At 39.5% G+C, this 10,326-nt stretch overlaps 1 long non-coding RNA gene across 1 annotated transcript in view; it reads left to right on the top strand.

Moving 5' to 3' along the window:
• Nucleotides 1–244: 244 nt before the first annotated feature.
• Nucleotides 245–10,326, top strand: part of LOC122556175 — a 94,302-nt gene continuing 84,220 nt past the window's right edge. Inside the window, exon 1 of the long non-coding RNA XR_006313470.1 lies at nt 245–412. This is a non-coding gene — a long non-coding RNA (uncharacterized LOC122556175). The remainder of the gene's footprint in view (nt 413–10,326) is intronic.

Here is a 10,326-nt window from a genome sequence, read left to right as displayed (position 1 = left end):
ACAGCCAAAATCACCGTTCTGTTGTCCATTTTGTATTCACCAAGTATATGAGTGACTTCCATATGAATCTGCTCTTTGTCTTGAGCTTTCTCCCGCACTCTGTTTATGCTTAAGTTATTGATTATCATGCTTCAATTAATTTCTTCAATAACTTACATTACAGGTAGGCTGGATTTTGTAGGAGAAAGTGAGGACTGCAGATGCTGGAGATCAGAGTCGAGAGTGTGCTGCTGGAAAAGCACAGCAGGTCTGCCAGCATCTGAGGAGCAGGAGCATCAACATTTTGAGTAAAAGTCTTCGATTATCTGTAAGGTGGATCTGTATTGGATGGAAAAAGATCAGCACCTCTATCCTGCTCTACCAAATTAAGAACATTTGCATTCATTCAGTTTGCAAATCTACTTCAAAACATGTGAGTAACCAATATCCATTCTGTGCATCCAAATATACTGTTTATTTTTATACAATTTAACCAAGTTACAGTTGTTAGCTTACCATTCAGCTCACAGAGATTAGACAGTGGTGGCAATTCTTTATTCACGAGTATGATTGTCCACCTAGGAAATCCTACGTCACTGGCCTAGGGTTCTGTAGGTTTTCACTTGGCTGATGAGCCTGATCCTGGAGTCACATCTCCATCCACACACATGGCAGGTGCTTCCAGATATTGGGATTGGTCCTTGGCTTTGGGATTGCTGGTATTCCTGTCTCCAGTTCCTTTTCTATACTCCTTTTGCTGACAGGTGTTCTCGAAGAATCATGTCCCTTCATACAGGAAGTCCTTCAAGTTGGTTTCTTCTGAATGAGGGTCTCCCAGGTGTTGATGACTACGTAGCATTTCTTGAGGAAAACCTTCAGAGAGTCTTTGAAGTGCTTCCTTTGTCCTCCTCTTGTTTGTGTTGTCACTGTCACTGTCACTGCCATTGTCACTGTAGAGCAGTTTCTATTAACAAACTTGAAGTTGAGTTCAAAAAGTTAAACTAAAATCTAAAAAATTAAACTAAATTTCACTTTTGTTCATCTACATATTGTTTACCTACTACTGTCCAGAGAGTCCTACTTGCACCAGATTCTAACTTTTGCAGTGCATTCTACATTGCAACCACTCTACACTTCATTTCTTGCATTCGTACTAACTTTTCAGTTAAAATTATTTGGAGAGGAATTTCACATTCTTTTTTATAGGGTCGGCTGTCGGGTAATGAACTCACAATACTGTTGACTCTCTTTGTCTAATAGTTTATGATTCTATCTGAAATTTAAAAAATCATTAAAATGATTTATTTTGTGATTTTCTCCTTCCTCTTTTAAGCTGTCTGCCACAATTCTTCTTTGCCAAGAGTTTACACTGCTGACCTATCCCTGACTGTCTGCTGGTGTTGTCCTGAAAGCTTTCATTTAGAACTGCATGTCCAATTTTTCCACCCTTTGATGAAGAACCTGTTCTGTGTTTATGGTTCAAATCTGATATCAAGAATAAGAATGAAAATTTTTTGTGTTAGAAATACTGGGTGAGAATCAGTGTTCTTTTTATGACAGTTCAGAAACAACATCAAAAGCTGATCTTGCATTTTGCCCAAATGCGTGACATTATTCCTTGGAATACCTGTATCCTAGTGGTATTGTCAGTACTTTGATGTGCTTAAAGTTGTCATTTATTTTACTGATAATCAACTCCAGATTCCAAGCAGACACATTGCTACTGACATCATTATAATATGAGAAGCAGCTTCCACAAAGCCACCCCCTGGAGTTTATTATAAGATATCTGAATAAGTTACAAATAAAACAGGTGGTTTAAAACTTAGTGAATGTATTAAGGAATGACATGTTTATGAAAGAACCACCTGAAAGCAATAATAATGTAAGTTAGATACTGGATGACATAAGGGACAGATCTTATGCCAAACCATAACTTGTATTGGATTTTTTTCATTGAATATTTTTAAGGCTGAATTAGATAGATTCTTGATTGACAAATGAGTTAAAGGCTGGCACAGGTGGATAGGAAAATAGAATAGAAGGCATATTCAGATCAGCTGAGACCAAGTGGCTGAACATGTTCAATTTACTAAATAGCATCATTCCCCTAACTCACATGTTAATTTGTCATTCCAGATGTCCGACAAACAGCATAATAAATCAGAAGCAATCAGGTTTAGTTTTAGTTGTTCTTATCTTTCCCAAGTTTCCTTGATGCCACATTACCTAGAGGTCAAGTACAGTCACTGCCACATCTCCCCTTGAATGTACCACTTGTCGATATTTGGACAAAGGTTGTAGTGAGATCTGGAGCTGACTGATCCTGGCAAAATACAAACAGGCGTTAGTGAGCACGTAGTTGTTTAGTAAGTGGCACAAAATCACACTGTATTTTTCAACGATTTAAATATACTTTCCTGTATTCATACCTAGAATGAGTTTGTCAGAATTTTGGTGGGAGAGAATAGGGTAGTACTGCATTTAAACTTCTGACATAATACCCAATAGATAAAGAGTTTGTTCATTTTCAGCTGACAGTCAGGTTAGTTGCTGAGTGGGTCAATTTCACATTGGAAGGAATAGCATTGTAATTGCATGGATCACTAGCATAGATCCAGTTAATAGAAGACAAAATAAAACTGTGGATAATGGCTGACTTTAAATTAGTAGAAAACTGAACAATACGGATTTTAACATTAATTGCACACAGGAAATGAAAATATGAATTTCTTGAAAAATCGAAACAACTGCAGATGTTTTAAATCAGAAACAAAAATAGAGATTGCAAGAAAAGCTCAGCAGGACTGACAGCATCTGTGAAGAGAAGTTAGAGTTAACATGTCAGGTTGAGTGATCCTTCCTCAGAATTCTTTAAGTTTGGAATAACATTGAAACTGTTGTCTAATACACGGTCGAGCAACCTGTCAGGAGAAAGACAGTGATATGAGGGAAGATAACTCAACTTTTTCTTTAGATTTAATTGGTCAGCTTTGTGCTTCTAGCATTTTCTGACCAAACATTCAAGCCATTATTGTTTACAATTTTAAGCAATTTTCAATAATGTGTCTTACAGTAGCTCTTGTGGCAGGAGTAGTATCCTTGCCCCTGGACCAGAAGCTCTGGCTTAAAGTCTACTACAGAACATGGACAGTCAAGGAAGTTGCATTCATAATTTGGAAAAACATTTTCAGTATCAGTCTTTAAAACCTTCCAGGTGGGAGGAATGACAGATGAGCATATGAATTAGAAACATGCAAAATCCATTTGGTTCATTGAGCCAGCTCTGCCACTTGACAAGGTAGAGTCATAGTCATAGAGTCATACAGGACAGAAACAGACCCTTCAGTTCAACTCGTCCGTACTGACCAGACAACCCAATTTGACTTCGTTTCATTTGCTAGCATTTCGCCCATATCTTTAAACTCTTCTTATTCATGTACCCATCCAGATACCTTCAAATGTTGTAATTGTACTTGCTTCCACCACTTCCTCTGGCAGCTTGCTTCATTCACACACCACCCTCTGCATGAAAAAGTTATCTCTCAGGTCCTTTTTAAATCTCAGGTAGTCTGATTGTGTCCTCAATTTTATTTTCCTATCCACCTCCGATAGCCTTTAACTCACTTAGTTAACTTAACCTTAAGAAATGTTCTCTGACAGTGCCTTCATTACTGTCTGAGGAACAGAATTCCACAGACTAATGACCCTCTGAGGGATAAATCACTCCTCCTCATACTTGTTTTAAGTGCGAGACTCCCTTATTTTTAAGTAATGTCCCTCAATGTTAATGTCTCAAATAAGGGAACCAACCTCTTAGTATCCTGTGAATTCTTCAAAGATTCATAGGAAGATAAAAAACAATTGTTTTAGTACCTCCCATAGAATATAGTCCCTAACTATTAACTCCAATCTACGTCTTGACACTGTCTGATGCTAAGCTACACCATTTGGAATTGTGCTATTGTGTTTGACTCAGATAGGAACTGTCAGTTGTATATCTGTGGCATCATAGGGACTGCTTACTTTGATCATCTTTACACTGTCCTGTTTCAATTTGTCTGTTGTTAAAACCCTCATCCATGTTGTATTACCTCTGGGTTAGGTTATAACACTGCTTTCCTGACAAATTTTATTTTCTACCTGGTGTTAAACTGAGCTCATCCAAAACTCCGAAACTTGTATCCGAGCTCACAAAACTGCCTTTATCCTTATGATTTCTGACCTACATTTTAACCCAATCGGGCCTCTTCAGTTCTAAAATTCTTAACTTTGGTTTCTGATTCCTCTAGCTCCATTAGTTCATCTCTGTCTGGCTATTTCCACCTTAACATTCTCTGCAAGTTCTGTTCTACTCCAATTCTGGTTGTTTATGCATCCCAGATTTTAATTGCTCTACCCTTGGTAGCTGTGCTTTTAGCTGCCTATACCTTACACACTAGAATTCTCTTCTTAAACTTCTGCGCCTCTTTATTTCTATCTTCCTTTCAGATGCTCCTTCTACCTATCACTTGAATTAAGCTTTCACTTTCTCCTTAAGTGAGTCAAAGAGTCATAGAGATGTACAGCATGGAAACAGACACTTCGGCCCAACTCGTCCATGCTGACCAGATATCCCAACCCAATCTAGTCCCACCTGCCAGTACCCGGCCCATGTCCCTCCAAACCCTTCCTATTCATATACCATCCAGATACCTTTTAAATGTTGCAATTGTACTAACCTCCGCCACTTCCTCTAGCAGCTCATTCCATTCATGTACCATCCTCTGCATGAAAAAGTTGCCCCTTAGGTCTCTTTTATATCTTTTCCCTCTCACCCTAAACCTATGCCCTCTAGTTCTGGACTTCCCTACCCCAGGGAAAAGACTTTGTCTATTTATCCTATCCATGCCCCTCATAATTTTGTAAACCTCTATAAGGTCACCCCTCTGCCTCCGACGCTCCAGGGAACACAGCCCCAGCCTGTTCAGCATCTCCCTATAACTCAAATCCTCCAATCCTGGCAACATCCTTGTAAATCTTTTCTGAACCCTTTCAAGTTTCACAACATATTTCCGATAGGAAGGAGACCAGAAATGCATGCAATATTTCAACAGTGACCTCCCAACTCCTGTACTCAATACCCTGACCAATAAAGGAAAGCATTCAAATGCCTTTTCACTATTCTGGATTAGTGGTGCTGGAAGAGCACAGCAGTTCAGGCAGCATTCAAGCTCCTTGGATGCTGCCTGAACTGCTGTGCTCTTCGAGCACCACTAATCCAGAATCTGGTTTCCAGCATCTGCAGTCATTGTTTTTGCCTTCTTCACTATCCTATCTCCCTGTGACTACACTTTCAAGGAGCTATGAACCTGCACTCCAAGGTCTCTTTGTTCAGCAACACTCAATTATGGTCACTATCCCCAAAGTGCTCACCTACCTCTAATTCTAACACCTGGCCTGGTTCGTTACCCAGAACCAAATCCAGTATGGCCTCACCTCTTGTTGTAATCTGAGGTAACATTGTAATCTGAGGTAACCTTCTTTGCTGTCCACTATTTGGTGTCATCAGCAAACTTACTAACTATACCTCTTATGCTCACATCCAAAAGTGATTTGGTATCTCAATTGTATTCAATGATGCTCTAATCGAATGTCTTGGGATATTTTTCAATGAAAGATGTTGTTACTAATAAAAAAAATACTTGAGCACTGTGCTGTCTCACCAAAGCACAGAAATATTGTCCATGAGATTGCAAGCTCCCACATTCACATCTTGCTGTATGGGTTCTGAACATTTGAGAAATGACAGGGAATCAGTAACTGGTTTATTCGCTTTATCCTATCCTGACAGAGATATTGCACAACTTGTGCACAATATCATCTTTCCCTTGCTCCTGACAGTCATATAATCTCCAGGATGAATCTAGAAAAGAGAGAAGAACACTCGCTGAAATGCACTTTCAAATCTCTAAAGAAACAAATTCCAGGATATCCCCATGTCCAACCACCTGCATTCTATAACAAGATATCTTTGACTCATCCAGCTCCTAGTTCAAATGGCAACTGTGAACATGTTGAGCAGTTGTCAGCTCTGAAGAAATAATTACTTCCTGACATGTTTTTGTGACTTGTTTTGAGGCCTGATTGTCTTCCACTGCCTACCTAGTAAGTGACTTGCCCACTTGGAAGAATAAAATACCTTCATTATCAACAAGATCTCAATTAAAGTCTTTGCTTATTCACATTGTAAAGTCCCAGTTTTGTAGATTGGTCTTAATATTTGAAGGACGTTAAATGACATCAAATTTCCAGATCATCAATACTCTGCTCCAAGTCAGGGGTCCAAAAATGGACTTGGTATTCTTAATTATCCTGAGGAAGATATTGTATAAGGTGATTGGACTTGTTTTACATTTAATTGACTTAGCAAAACTCTTGTGACACTATTCACTGCCCTTTAATGATACATAGCAACTACTGCACAACTTTGTAATGTTGGATAGTTGTTTACAATCTCTCCTTCCAAAGTGCAGTTTTGCACAAGTTTTTGTTACTGGACAGTGGCCTTTTGCCCCAGTGTATTTAGATCTACGAACAGAGTAAAGTCTTTACTCTCACATATATCTTTGTCATCCATGAAACTATGGTCAATTCTCTTCATGCCTTCACCAATATCATTAATAGGATAACCGACTGGTCCCTTCTGGACTCCAGTTGTAAATACCCCTGCTAATATTAATAACTGTCCTTGTCCATTCAACTAATTCACTATTCACTTAAGCTCTGTCTATTATCAGGCATAATCTATGTAGCAGTCTTCTGTGCAGAATTTTACCAAAAACTCGTTGAAAATCCAGATACACTGTATATATTTTAATTTTCACTGATCTTATACCTTGATTTAAAATGTAATTTAATGGCAGAGGGCTTTCTACAGAAGCAATGTTGCAACTCTCTAATTGCCGTTGCTTTTCTAAGATGATTATACAAACATCTCTAATACAAATTTGCTGTTTGCTTATAACTGAAGTTAAACTAATGGATTTGTAGTTTCCTGATTCTGATTTACTGCTCTTTTGAATATAGGTACCGCATGGGCCTCTCTCCTTCTCGTGGGAACATCTCAGTGAGCTGTTAAATACATGAGTCAATGATTCATACTTTGCAGCCCTATTTCTTCCCCTCCCCCCCATCCCCTTAAGTTGGATGTCATTCTGAACTCTGTTGGGGTCCATTTCTACATCAATGGCTATATGTTTAGTTTGCCGTCAACTTTACACGATAGAAGGATAACTCAATGTTGACTTTAATCCTGAAAAATGACACAAAATAACTATTTGAAACCTTTATGCTATAACCATGGAAATTTGTCCTGTGGACCTCTTCATTGGTCCTTTGCAGTCTTAATGGCTCCCTGATTCCTAAAGTGGATGAAAAGGACCTCATTAATTTTACTATAAGTGTGCACTAAGTTCCTTTACTTTGCCTATTTTATCAAACTGATAGATTTCATAGCTACCGGATAAACTGATCTCCGTCATCTTGAGAATTATTTACTGTCTTCCTCAGAGGATAATTCGGTTTGGACATCAAAAGTTAATCATTTTCGTTTTGTTTTGCCCTGAACCACTCTTTTGCTGTTTACACATTACTTTTTTCAATTTGTTTGTAGGTTTACCTGATAGACTGGAATGCACTACTCCTGTTCTTCCTCTTGGCCCACAAGTAGCCAGAAAGGAACTGAAGAATGGACATAGAAAAGCTAGAAGGGGTCATGAAAAAGCTTTAGTGGATAGGATTAAGGAAATCCCTAAGGCACTCTACACTTATGTGAGGAACAAGAGGATAGTCAGAGGATAGGGCCGATCAGGGATGGTAGAGGGAACCTGTGCCTGGAGTTGGAGGAGGTAGGGGAGGTCCTTAATGAATACATTGCTTCAGTTTTCACTACTGAGAGGGACCTTGTCATTTGTGAGGACAGCGTGAAACAGGCTGATATGCTTAAACAGGTTGATGTTAAGAAGGAGGATGTGCTGAAAATTTTGAAAAACACCAAGATAGAAAAGTCCCCTGGGCCAGGCGGGATATACCCAAGATTCAGATTACTACATGAAGCAAGGGAAGAGATCGCTGCATCTTTGGTGATGATCTTTACTCACTGTTCACTGGAGTAGTGCCTGATGATTGGAGGGTGGCAAATGTTAATTCCATTGTTCATGAAAGGGAATAGGGATAATCCTGGGAATTGCAGAACTGTCAGTCTTATGTCTGTGGTGGGCAAATTATTGGAGAAGATTCTGAGAGACAGGACTATGATTACTTGGAAAACCACAGTTTGATTATAGAGAGTCAGCATGGTTTTGTGAGGGGCAGGTCATGCTTTACAAGCTGTATTGAACTCTCTGAGGATGTGACAAAACACACCTATGAAGGCAGGGCAGTGGATGTGATTTAGCAAGACGTTTGATAAGATAAGATTGCCCCGGTAAGCTCACTCAGAAAGTAAGGAAGCATGGGATACATGGAAATCTGGCTGTCTGGATACAGAATCGGCTGGCTCATAGAAGACATAGGGTGGTAGTAGGTGGAAAGTAGTCAGCCTGGAGCTCAGTGATCAGTGGTGTTCTGCAGGGATCTCTTCTGGGACCTCTGCTCTTTGTGATTTTTATAAATGACTTGAATGAGGAAGTGGAAGGGTGAGCTAGTAAGTTTGCCAATGTCATAAAGGTTGGCAGATTGTGGATAGTGTGGATAGCATTGGAAAATTGACAGGATGCAGAAATGGGCTGATAAATGGCAGATGGAGTTCAACCTGGAAAAATATGAAGTGATTTATTTTGGAAAGTCAAATTTGAATACAAATTACAGGGTTATAGGCAGGATTCTTGGCAGTGTGGAGGAACAGAGGGATCTTGGGGTCTAGATCCATAGATCCCTCAAAGTTGCCAGCCAAGTTGATAGGGTTGTTAAGAAGGCGTATGGTGTGTTAGCTTTCATTATCAGGGGGATTGAGTATAAGAGCCGCGAGGTTATGCTGCAGCTCTGTAGAGCCCTGGTTAGACCACACTTAGAATATTGTGTTTGGTTCTGGTCACTTCATAATAAGAAGGATGTGCAAACCTGAGAGAAGGTGCAAAGGAGATTTACCAGGATGCTGCCTGGACTAGAGGGCGTGTCTTATGAAGAAAAGTTGAGGGAGCTAGGGCTTTTCTCATTGGAGCAAGGAAGGATGACAGGTGACTTGATAGAGGTGTACAAGATGATGAGAGGCATAGATAGAATGGATAGCCAGAGACTTTTTCCCAGAGCGGAAATGACTATAACAAGGGAGCATAATTTTAAGGTGATTGGAGGAAGGTTTAGGGGAGATGTCAGAGGTAGATTCTTTACACAGAGAGTGGTGGGTGCGTGGAATGCACTGCCAGCGGTGGTAGTAGAGTCAGATACATTAGGGACATTTAAGTAGCTCTTGGGTAGCACATGAATGATAGTAAAATGAAGGGTAATAAGGTTAATTTGATCTTAGAGTAGGATAAAACATTGGCACAACATTGAGGGCCAAAGGGCCTGTACAGTGCTGTACTGTTTTATGTTCTATGTTCGAAGTAGTGCTGGGAAGAGTTACCTGTTCCATGTGGCAGTCCTTTACACCAGCTGCTGTAGCAAGGCCAAACTCAGACAATATCCCAGACTGAGTCACATTTTTGGGAGTGGGGAATCATGCATCTTCCATTCTGCCTCCATTAAAACTGGCAGTGGGGGAGTTGGTTCAGATTTGTATTTGTGATTTTGTACATTTTAACTTCTTATCTAATTCAAACCCACATTCTTGAAAGTTGAAATGATTCTTTTATTTTCCACATCTGTTTTCTTGTAGCTCTTCTCTTCCCAGCACATTGAATATACTTTCCCAGCTAAGAGGAAGCAATGTGTTTTCAATAGATACTTGTCCAAGATTGCAAATTTATTGTGTAGGAATCACAGATGCAAAAGCATATTCTACTGCTGTTGCGAATGTAAGAGTTCTTAAGGTGGTCATGTTTTGAAATGTTTCCTTTAATTTAAAGAGTCATATAATGTCTTGAGTAGAAGGTGATGAGATCATATCAACTCTTTCTGGAGATAGGCTTAAGAGATTTGGTTATCATTGGTGAAAGAGGTTGAAACCTTTGAAAAGTCAAGTGCCAGTTTTCATATCTTGACAAAAAAGGGGCAGCTGACCTTTCTGGACTCAGAGACTCAGAGACAAAGGCAGAAATAGCTGTTTCTGTGAAAGGATCATTTTCTTTTTTGTTAGCCAACAAGAAGATGCCAATGAATACAGGCCCTCTGCGGAATAGACAGGACTTGTGTAGATTTAAGAAT

The sequence above is a fragment of the Chiloscyllium plagiosum genome, chromosome 13 (genome assembly GCF_004010195.1).
Source record: "Chiloscyllium plagiosum isolate BGI_BamShark_2017 chromosome 13, ASM401019v2, whole genome shotgun sequence".
NCBI lineage: Eukaryota > Metazoa > Chordata > Chondrichthyes > Orectolobiformes > Hemiscylliidae > Chiloscyllium > Chiloscyllium plagiosum.
Note: the sequence above shows the minus strand (reverse complement) of the source record. Positions and strands in the feature narration are given on the sequence as shown.